This window comes from Salmo trutta, unplaced genomic scaffold (assembly GCF_901001165.1).
Source record: "Salmo trutta unplaced genomic scaffold, fSalTru1.1, whole genome shotgun sequence".
Taxonomy (NCBI): Eukaryota; Metazoa; Chordata; class Actinopteri; order Salmoniformes; family Salmonidae; genus Salmo; species Salmo trutta.
Genome location: NW_021822689.1, coordinates 341,987 through 353,391, shown reverse-complemented (window position 1 = coordinate 353,391; position 11,405 = coordinate 341,987). Strand labels below are relative to the sequence as shown.

General features: G+C 47.4%; 1 pseudogene; it reads left to right on the top strand.

The window, feature by feature from the left end:
- The window catches only part of LOC115183499 (actin-related protein 2/3 complex subunit 1A-like), a 16,215-nt pseudogene extending 5,092 nt beyond the window's left edge, over nucleotides 1-11,123 (top strand).
- Nucleotides 11,124-11,405: the final 282 nt, after the last annotated feature.

Here is an 11,405-nt window from a genome sequence, read left to right as displayed (position 1 = left end):
CACAGGTAGACTAGGCACAGGAAATCACATCACAGTAGACTAGGCACAGGAAATCACATCACAGGTAGACTAGGCACAGGAAATCACATCACAGGTAGACTAGGCACAGGAAATCACATCACAGGAATTGTTAAAAAGTATTTGAATCTATGTCTGGACATTGATTATGTTTTTCAGAGGTTTACATTGACTATCTCTCTCTCTCTCTCCTCCCCTCCTCCCTCTCCAGGTATCGACTGGGCTCCTAAGTCCGACCGTATCGTGACGTGTGGGGCGGATCGTAACGCCTATGTCTGGTCTCTAAAGGACGGGGTCTGGAAGCCCACTCTGGTCATCCTGAGGATCAACAGAGCTGCTACTTTCGTCAAGTGGTCTCCTCTGGAGAATAAGTTTGCTGTGGGCAGCGGCGCCAGACTCATATCAGTCTGTTACTTCGAGTCTGATAACGACTGGTAAGGGAGGAGAGGAGGGGTTGAGAGAGAGAAGTAGGCTAAATAGTTTTGTACTCTTTAAATGTGTGTGTGTGTGTGTGTGTCAGGTGGGTGAGTAAGCACATCAAGAAGCCAATCCGTTCCACCGTCCTCAGTCTGGACTGGCATCCTAACAACGTGTTGCTGGCGGCTGGATCCTCTGACTTCAAATGCAGGTAGAGACAGACAGACCATGTTTCAACGCAGCAGTAGAGAGAGAGAAGGAGAGACAGACAGACCATGTTTCAACCTCATCATAGAGAGAGAGAAGGGGAGACAGACAGACCATGTTTCAACCTCATCAGTAGAGAGAGAGAAGGGGAAGAGACAGACCATGTTTAACCTCATCAGTAGAGAGAGAGAAGGAGAGACAGACAGACCATGTTTCAACCTCATCAGTAGAGAGAGAAGGGGAGAGAGACAGACCATGTTCATCAAACCTCATCAGTAGAGAGAGAGAAGGGGATAGAGACAGACCATGTTTCAAACCTCATCAGTAAGAGAGAGAGGGGAGAGAGACAGACCATGTTTCAACCTCATCAGTAGAGAGAGAGAAGGAGAGACAGACCATGTTTTAACCTCATCAGTAGAGAGAGAGAAGGAGAGACAGACAGACCATGTTTCAACCTCGTCAGTAGAGAGAGAGAAGGGGAGACAGACAGACCATGTTTCAACCTCATCAGTAGAGAGAGAGAAGGGGAGACAGACAGACCATGTTTCAACCTCATCAGTAGAGAGAGAGAAGGGGAGACAGACAGACCATGTTTCAACCTCATCAGTAGAGAGAGAGAAGGGGAGACCGTCAGACCATGTTTCAACCTCATCAGTGATCTTTATACATTAGATACCTGGATCTATATTCACACAGCGTCTCTCAGTAGGAGTGTTGAATCTAGGATCAGGGTCTATATTCACACAGCGTCTCTCAGTAGGAGTGTTGAATCTAGGATCAGGGTCTATATTCACACAGCGTCTCTCAGTAGGAGTGTTGAATCTAGGATCAGGGTCTATATTCACACAGCGTCTCTCAGTAGGAGTGTTGAATCTAGGATCAGGGTCTATATTCACACAGCGTCTCTCAGTAGGAGTGTTGAATCTAGGATCAGGGTCTATATTCACACAGCGTCTCTCAGTAGGAGTGTTGAATCTAGGATCAGGGTCTATATTCACACAGCGTCTCTCAGTAGGAGTGTTGAATCTAGGATCAGGGTCTATATTCACACAGCGTCTCTCAGTAGGAGTGTTGAATCTAGGATCAGGGTCTATATTCACACAGCGTCTCTCAGTAGGAGTGTTGAATCTAGGATCAGGGTCTATATTCACACAGCGTCTCTCAGTAGGAGTTTGAATCTAGGATCAGGGTCTATATTCACACAGCGTCTCTCAGTAGGAGTGTTGAATCTAGGATCAGGGTCTATATTCACACAGCGTCTCTCAGTAGGAGTGTTGAATCTAGGATCAGGGTCTATATTCACACAGCGTCTCTCAGTAGGAGTGTTGAATCTAGGATCAGGGTCTATATTCACACAGCGTCTCTCAGTAGGAGTGTTGAATCTAGGATCAGGGTCTATATTCACACAGCGTCTCTCAGTAGGAGTGTTGAATCTAGGATCAGGATTTATATTCACACAGCGTCTCTCAGTAGGAGTGTTGAATCTAGGATCAGGGTCTATATTCACACAGCGTCTCTCAGTAGGAGTGTTGAATCTAGGATCAGGGTCTATATTCACACAGCGTCTCTCAGTAGGAGTGTTGAATCTAGGATCAGGGTCTATATTCACACAGCGTCTCTCAGTAGGAGTGTTGAATCTAGGATCAGGGTCTATATTCACACAGCGTCTCTAAGGAGTGTTGAATCTAGGATCAGGGTCTATATTCACACAGCGTCTCTCAGTAGGAGTGTTGAATCTAGAATCAGGATCTATATTCACACAGCGTCTCTCAGTAGGAGTGTTGAATCTAGGATCAGGGTCTATATTCACACAGCGTCTCTCAGTAGGAGTGTTGAATCTAGGATCAGGGTCTATATTCACACAGCGTCTCTCAGTAGGAGTGTTGAATCTAGGATCAGGGTCTATATTCACACAGCGTCTCTCAGTAGGAGTGTGAATCTAGGATCAGGGTCTATATTCACACAGCGTCTCTCAGTAGGAGTGTTGAATCTAGGATCAGGTTCTATATTCACACAGCGTCTCTCAGTAGGAGTGTTGAATCTAGGATCAGGGTCTATATTCACACAGCGTCTCTCAGTAGGAGTGTTGAATCTAGGATCAGGGTCTATATTCACACAGCGTCTCTCAGTAGGAGTGTTGAATCTAGGATCAGGGTCTATATTCACACAGCGTCTCTCAGTAGGAGTGTTGAATCTAGGATCAGGGTCTATATTCACACAGCGTCTCTCAGTAGGAGTGTTGAATCTAGGATCAGGGTCTATATTCACACAGCGTCTCTCAGTAGGAGTGTTGAATCTAGGATCAGGGTCTATATTCACACAGCGTCTCTCAGTAGGAGTGTTGAATCTAGGATCAGGGTCTATATTCACACAGCGTCTCTCAGTAGGAGTGTTGAATCTAGGATCAGGGTCTATATTCCACACAGCGTCTCTCAGTAGGAGTGTTGAATCTAGGATCAGGGTCTATATTCACACAGCGTCTCTCAGTAGGAGTGTTGAATCTAGGATCAGGGTCTATATTACACACACAGCGTCTCTCAGTAGGAGTGTTGAATCTAGGATCAGAGGGTCTATATTCACACAGCGTCTCTCAGTAGGAGTGTTGAATCTAGGAATCAGGGTCTATATTCACACAGCGTCTCTCAGTAGAGGTTGAATCTAGGTCCAGGGGTCTATATTCACAACAGCGTCTCTCAGTAGGAGTGTTGAATCTAGGATCAGGGTCTATATTCACACAGCGGTCTCTCAGTAGGAGTGTGAATCTAGGATCCAGGGTCTATATTCACACAGCGTCTCTCAGTAGAGTGTTGAAATCTAGGATCAGGGTCTATATTCACACAGCGTCTCTCAGTAGGAGTGTTGAATCTAGGATCAGTGGTCTATATTCACCAGCGTCTCTCAGTAGGAGTGTTGAATCTAGGATCAGGGTCATATTCACACCAGCGTCTCTCAGTAGAGTGTTGAAACTAGGATCAGGGTCTATATTCACACAGCGTCTCTCAGTAGAGTGTGTGAATCTAGGATCAGGGTCTATATTCACACAGCGTCTCTCAGTAGGAGTGTTGAATCTAGGATCAGGGTCTATATTCACACAGCGTCCTCAGTAGGATGTGTTGAATCTAGGATCAGGGTCTATATTCACACAGCGTCTCTCAGTAGGAGTGTTGAATCTAGGATCCGGGTCTATATTCACACAGCGTCTCTCAGTAGGAGTGTTGAATCTAGGATCAGGGTCCTATATTCACACAGCGTGCTCTCAGTAGGAGGTGTTGAATCTAGGTCAGGGTCTATATTCACACAGCGTCTCTCAGTAGGAGTTTTGAATCTAGGATCAGGGTCTATATTCACACAGCGTCTCTCAGTAGTAGTGTATGAATCTAGGATCGGGTCTAGTATCACACAGCGTCTCTCAGTAGGAGGTGTTGAATCTAGGATCGGGTCTATATTCACACAGCGTCTCTCAGTAGGAGTGTTGAATCTAGGATCAGGGTCTATATTCACACAGCGTCTCTCAGTAGGAGGTTGAATCTAGGATCAGGGTCTATATTCACACAGCGTCTCTCAGTAGGAGTGTTGAATCTAGGATCGAGGGTCTATATTCACACAGCGTCTCTCAGTAGGAGTGTTGAATCTAGGATCAGGGGTCTATATTCACACAGCGTCTCTCAGTAGGAGTGTTGAATCTAGGATCAGGGTCTATATTCACACATGCGTCTCTCAGTAGGAGTGGTTGAATCTAGGATCAGGGTCTATATTCACACAGCGTCTCTCAGTAGGAGTGTTGAATCTCGGAGTCAGGGTCATGTCCTCTTATTCATTATGTTCTAAAAGACTGAACCAGCACTTCTACTCTGAGATGCTTGATGCGTACAGCCCCCTGATCAATAGTTATTGATGCATACGGCCCCCTGATCAATAGTTATTGATACGTACGGCCCCCTGATCAATAGTTATTGATACGTACGGCCCCCTGATCAATAGTTATTGATGCGTACGGCCCCCTGATCAATAGTTATTGATGCGTACGGCCCCCTGATCAATAGTTATTGATGCGTACGGCCCCCTGATCAATAGTTATTGATGCGTACGGCCCCCTGATCAATAGTTATTGATGCGTACGGCCCCCTGATCAATAGTTATTGATGCGTACGGCCCCCTGATCAATAGTTATTGATACGTACGGCCCCCTGATCAATAGTTATTGATACGTACGGCCCCTGATCAATAGTTATTGATACGTACGGCCCCCTGATCAATAGTTATTGATGCGTACGGCCCCCTGATCAATAGTTATTGATGCGTACGGGCCCCCTGATCAATAGTTATTGATGCGTACGGCCCCCTGATCAAAGTTATTGATGCGTACGGCCCCCTGATCAATAGTTATTGATGCGTACGGCCCCCTGATCAATAGTTTAGTGATGCGTACGGGCCCCCCCGATCAATAGGTTATTGATGCGTACGGCCCCCCGATCAATAGTTTATTGATACTACGGCCCCCGATCAATAGTTATTGATTACGTACGGCCCCCCGATCATAGTTATTGATGCGTACGGCCCCCCCTATCAAATAGTTATTGATGCGTACGGCCCCGCCGATCAATAGTTATTGATGCGTACGCCCCCCGAGCAATAGTTATTGATGCGTACGGCCCCCCGATCAATATTTATTGATGCGTACGGCCCCCCGATCAATAGTTATTGATGCGTACGGCCCCCCGATCAAGTAGTTATTGATCGTACGCCCCCTGATCAATAGTTATTGATGCGTACTGCCCCCTGATCAATAGTTATTTAAATATATTCCCCCCCTCTCTCTCTCCCCCCAGGGTGTTCTCCGGCCTACATCAAGGAGGTGGAGGAGAAGCCGGGCCCGACCCCCTGGGGGTCCAAGATGCCGTTTGGGGCGGTGCGGGCTGAGTTTGGGGGTGCTGGGGGAGGAGGATGGGTCCACTCTGTGTCCTTCTCCTCCTCTGGTAACAGACTGGCCTGGGTCTCACACGACTCCACTGTTACTGTGGTGGACGGCACCAAGGGATCCACGTAAGTCTCTCTGGGGAGAGGGGGGTAGTGTGTTTTATCTAACGCTCTGTATTCAAGCTGTGTGTGAGTGTGGTGTAACTCTGGTCGCTCTGTTCAATGAACCGTGGTGTGTGTGTGTGTGTGTGTGTGTGTGTGTGTGTGTGTGTGTGTGTGTTCAGTCCGTCTCAGTTGAAGACTGAGTTCCTCCCTCTGCTCAGTGTTCTCTTCATCTCTGAGAACAGCGTGGTGGCAGCGGTAAGACTCTCTCTGTCTCTGACTGTCTCTGTCTCTGACTGTCTCTGACTCTCTCTGTCTCTGACTTCCTCTGTCTCTGACTGTCTCTGACTCTCTCTCCCTCTGACTCTCTCTGACTCTCTCTGACTCTCTCTGTCTCTCTCTGTCTCCCTCTGTCTCTCTCTGTCTCTCTCTGACTCCCTCTGACTCTCTCTGTCTCTGACTCTCTCTGTCTCCCTCTGACTCTCTCTGTCTCTCTCCCTCTGACTCTCTCTGACTCTCTCTGACTCTCTCCGTCTCTCTCTGTCTCTGACTCTCTCTCTGACTCTCTCTCTGTCTGTCTCTCCTTCATAAATCAGAAAGGAAACCTGTATGAGTGTTTCTCTGCTGTGTTTTATCTTGACTGTCTGTCTCTCCTCAGGGTCATGACTGTTGCCCCATGCTGTTCCGTTGTGATGACGGAGGGTCCCTACGTTTGTCTCTAAGCTGGACCTTCCTAAAGCTTCCATCACTAGAAACATCTCAGCTATGGAACGTTTCAGAAACATGGACAAGAGAGCTACCACAGAGGACCGCAACACAGCCCTGGAGACCCTGCACCAGAACTCCATCACGTAGGATACACACACACACTGTACCAGAACTCCATCACATAGGGGACACACACACACTGTACCAGAACTCCATCACGTAGGACACACACACACACACACACACACTGTACCAGAACTCCATCACATAGGGGACACACACACACACACACTGTACCAGAACTCCATCACATAGGGGACACACACACACTGTACCAGAACTCCATCACGTAGGACACACACACACACACACACACACACTGCACCAGAACTCCATCACGTAGGACACACACACACACACACACACACACACTGTACCAGAACTCCATCACATAGGGGACACACACACACACTGTACCAGAACTCCATCACATAGGGGACACACACACACTGTACCAGAACTCCATCACATAGGACACACACACACACTGTACCAGAACTCCATCACATAGGGGACACACACACACTGTACCAGAACTCCATCACATAGGGGACACACACACACACACACACACACACACTGTACCAGAACTCCATCACATAGGGGACACACACACACACACTGTACCAGAACTCCATCACGTAGGACACACACACACACACACACACACACACACACTGTACCAGAACTCCATCACGTAGGACACACACACACACACTGTACCAGAACTCCATCACGTAGGGGACACACACACTGTACCAGAACTCCATCACGTAGGACACACACACACACACACACACACTGTACCAGAACTCCATCATGTAGGACACACACACACACACACACACACTGCACCAGAACTCCATCACGTAGGACACACACACACACACACTGTACCAGAACTCCATCACTTAGGACACACACACACACACACACACTGCACCAGAACTCCATCATGTAGGACACACACACACACACACTGCACCAGAACTCCATCACGTAGGACACACACACACACACACACACACACTGTACCAGAACTCCATCACGTAGGACACACACACACACACTGTACCAGAACTCCATCACATAGGGGACACACACACACACACACTGTACCAGAACTCCATCACATAGGGGACACACACACACTGTACCAGAACTCCATCACGTAGGACACACACACACACACACACACACACTGTACCAGAACTCCATCACGTAGGACACACACACACACACACACACACACACACACACACACACACACACACTGTACCAGAACTCCATCACGTAGGACACACACACACACACTGTACCAGAACTCCATCACGTAGGACACACACACACACACACTGTACCAGAACTCCATCACGTAGGACACACACACACACACACACACACTGTACCAGAACTCCATCACGTAGGACACACACACACACACACTGTACCAGAACTCATCACTTAGGACACACACACACACACTACCAGAACTCCATCACGTAGGACACACACACACACACACTACCAGAACTCATCACGTAGGACACACACACACACACTACCAGAACTCATCACGTAGGACACACACCCACACACACACACACACACACACACACACACACACACTACCAGAACTCATCACGTAGGACACACACACACACTGTACCAGAACTCATCACGTAGGACACACACACACACTGTACCAGAACTCATCACTTAGGACACACACACACACTGTACCAGAACTCATCACGTAGGACACACACACACACACACACACACACACACACACCACACACACTGTACCAGAACTCATCACTTAGGACACACTGCACCCTGTTATATTGTCTCTAATCTACAGTTGTGGCCAAAGGTTTTGAGAATGACACATTCATTTCCACAAAGTTTGCTGCTTCAGTGTCTTTAGATATTTTTGTCAGATGTTACTATGGAATACTGAAGTATAATTACAGGCATTTCATAAGTGTCAAAGGCTTTTATTGACATTACATGAAGTTGATGCAAAGAGTCAATATTTGCAGTGTTGACCCTTCTTTTTCAAGACCTCTGCAATCCGCCCTGGCATGCTGTCAATTAACTTCTGGGCCACATCCTGACTGATGGCAGCCCATTCTTGCATAATCAATGCTTGGAGTTTGTCAGAATTTGTGGGGTTTTGTTTGTCCACCTGCCTCTTGAGGATTGACCGCAAGTTCTCAATGGGATTAAGGTCTGGGGAGTTTCCTGACCATGGACCCAAAATATCGATGTTTTGTTCCCCGAGCCACTTAGTTATCACTTTTCCCTTATGGCAAGGTGCTCCATCATGCTGGAAAAGGCATTGTTCGTCACCAAACTGTTCCTGGATGGTTGGGAGAAGTTGCTCTCGGAGGATGTGTTGGTACCATTCTTTATTCATGGCTGTGTTCTTAGGCAAATTGTGAGTGAGCCCACTCCCTTGGCTGAGAAGCAACCCCACACATGAATGGTCTCAGGATGCTTTACTGTTGGCATGACACAGGACTGATGGTAGCGCTCACCTTGTCTTCTCCGGACAAGCTTTTTTCAGGATGCCGCAAACAATCGGAAATGGGATTCATCAGAGAAAATTACTTTACTCCAGTCCTCAGCAGTCAATCCCTGGACCTTTTGCAGAATATCAGTCTGTCCCTGATGTTTTTCCTGGAGAGAAATGGCTTCTTTGCTGCCCTTCTTGACACCAGGCCATCCTCCAAAAGTCTTTGCCTCAGTGTGCGTGCAGATGCACTCACACCTGCCTGCTGCCATTCCTGAGCAAGCTCCGTACTGGTGGTGCCCCCGATCCTGCAGCTGAATCAACTTTAGGAGACGGTCCTGGCGTTTGCTGGACTTTCTTGGATGCCCTGAAAGCCTTCTTCACAACAATTGAACTGCTCTCTTTGAAGTTCTTGATGATCCGATAAATGGTTGATTTAGGTGCAATCTTACTGGCAGCAATATCCTTGCCTGTGAAGCCCTTTTATTGCAAAGCAATGATGACGGCATGTTTCCTTGCAGGTAACCATGGTTGACAGAGGAAGAACGATGATTCCAAGCAATTATTGAAGCTTCCAGTCTGTATTCAAACTCAATCAGCATGACAGAGTGATCTCCAGCCTTGTCCTCGTCAACACTCACACCTTTGTTAACGAGAGAATCACTGACATGTCAGCTGGTCCTTTTGTGGCAGGGCTGAAATGAGGTGGAAATGTTTTTTGGGGGTTCAGTTCATTTGCATGGCAAAGAGGACTTTGCAATTAATTGCAATTCATCTGATCACTCTTCATAACATTCTGGAGTATATGCAAATTGCCATCATACAAACTGAGGCAGCAGACTTTGTGAAAATTAATATTTGTGTCATTCTCAACTTTTGGCCACGACGGTAGTGTCTATGAGGGAGACCAGAGGGACTGTCTGACCCTGTTATATTGTCTCTCCTCCAGTCAAGTCTCTATCTATGAGGGAGACCAGAGGGACTGTCGTAAGTTCTGTACCACGGGCATCGATGGAGCCATGACCATCTGGGACTTCAAGGTGAGACACACAGACACACACACAGAGACACACACACACAGAGACACATTCCTGGCCAGCTTCATTAATTAGTTGTCATCACAATGTGATTTTTCAAACCTTAAAGTAGAATGTAATTAATGATATTCACTGGAATGGAATGTTGACAGAGGACAACATGGCCCCCAGCTGTAGACCAGACTCAGTCAGTAGACTGGTGACTGTTATTGACAGAGGACAACATGGCCCCCAGCTGTAGACCAGACTCAGTCAGTAGACTGGTGACTGTTATTGACAGAGGACAACATGGCCCCCAGCTGTAGACCAGACTCAGTCAGTAGACTGGTGACTGTTATTGACAGAGGACAACATGGCCCCCAGCTGTAGACCAGACTCAGTCAGTAGACTGGTGACTGTTATTGACAGAGGACAACATGGCCCCCAGCTGTAGACCAGACTCAGTCAGTAGACTGGTGACTGTTATTGACAGAGGACATGGCCCCCAGCTGTAGACCAGACTCAGTCAGTAGACTGGTGACTGTTATTGACCAATGTGTTGTTGTCTCTTCAGAGTCTGGAGGCGTCCATCCAGGGGCTGAGGATCATGTGAAGGACCCCCCGTTACCCTGACAACCCCCCCCCTCCTCCAAGCGGCCAGTAACAGTCTGACCACGCTAAGAAGTATCTGATTAAAAAAGCACTGACTACACACACACACACACCCTCTCTGAGCTGACATGACATTACCGTTGATTGTTTGTTTATGTAAATGAAGGCTAAAGGGTCATAGGTCAACTTGACGACCCCGTGATGTACCATTCCACATCAGTGGGTTTTTTATTTTATAATAATAATAACAGGTATGGTGTTTTGTCTCTGAAGCGACTACGGCACTACAACACTAAGTTACCATTGAAGGATGTGCTGTGTAGCGATGCCACCAAGTGGCACACTATTCCCTATATAGTGCACTACTTTAGACCAGAGTCCTATAGTGGCTATCCTCTGTGTTGTGTCCCTATGGGCCATGGTCAGAAATAGTTTACTGTAAAGGAACTAGGGTGCTATTTGGGATGGTTCCTATGCCATTAGATGGAGGATGTATCTATGATGTGTCTAATTCAGCTGCAGAAGAAATAAAGAATCAACTTACACTACTGACTCTCCTGTCTGTTACTCTACACTACTGAGTCGCCTGTCTGTTACTCTACACTACTGAGTCGCCTGTCTGTTACTCTACACTACTGAGTCGCCTGTCTGTTACTCTACACTACTGAGTCGCCTGTCTGTTGCTCTACGCTACTGAGTCGCCCGTCTGTTGCTCTACGCTACTGAGTCGCCCGTCTGTTGCTCTACGCTACTGAGTCGCCCGTCTGTTGCTCTACGCTACTGAGTCGCCCGTCTGTTGCTCTACGCTACTGAGTCGCCCGTCTGTTGCT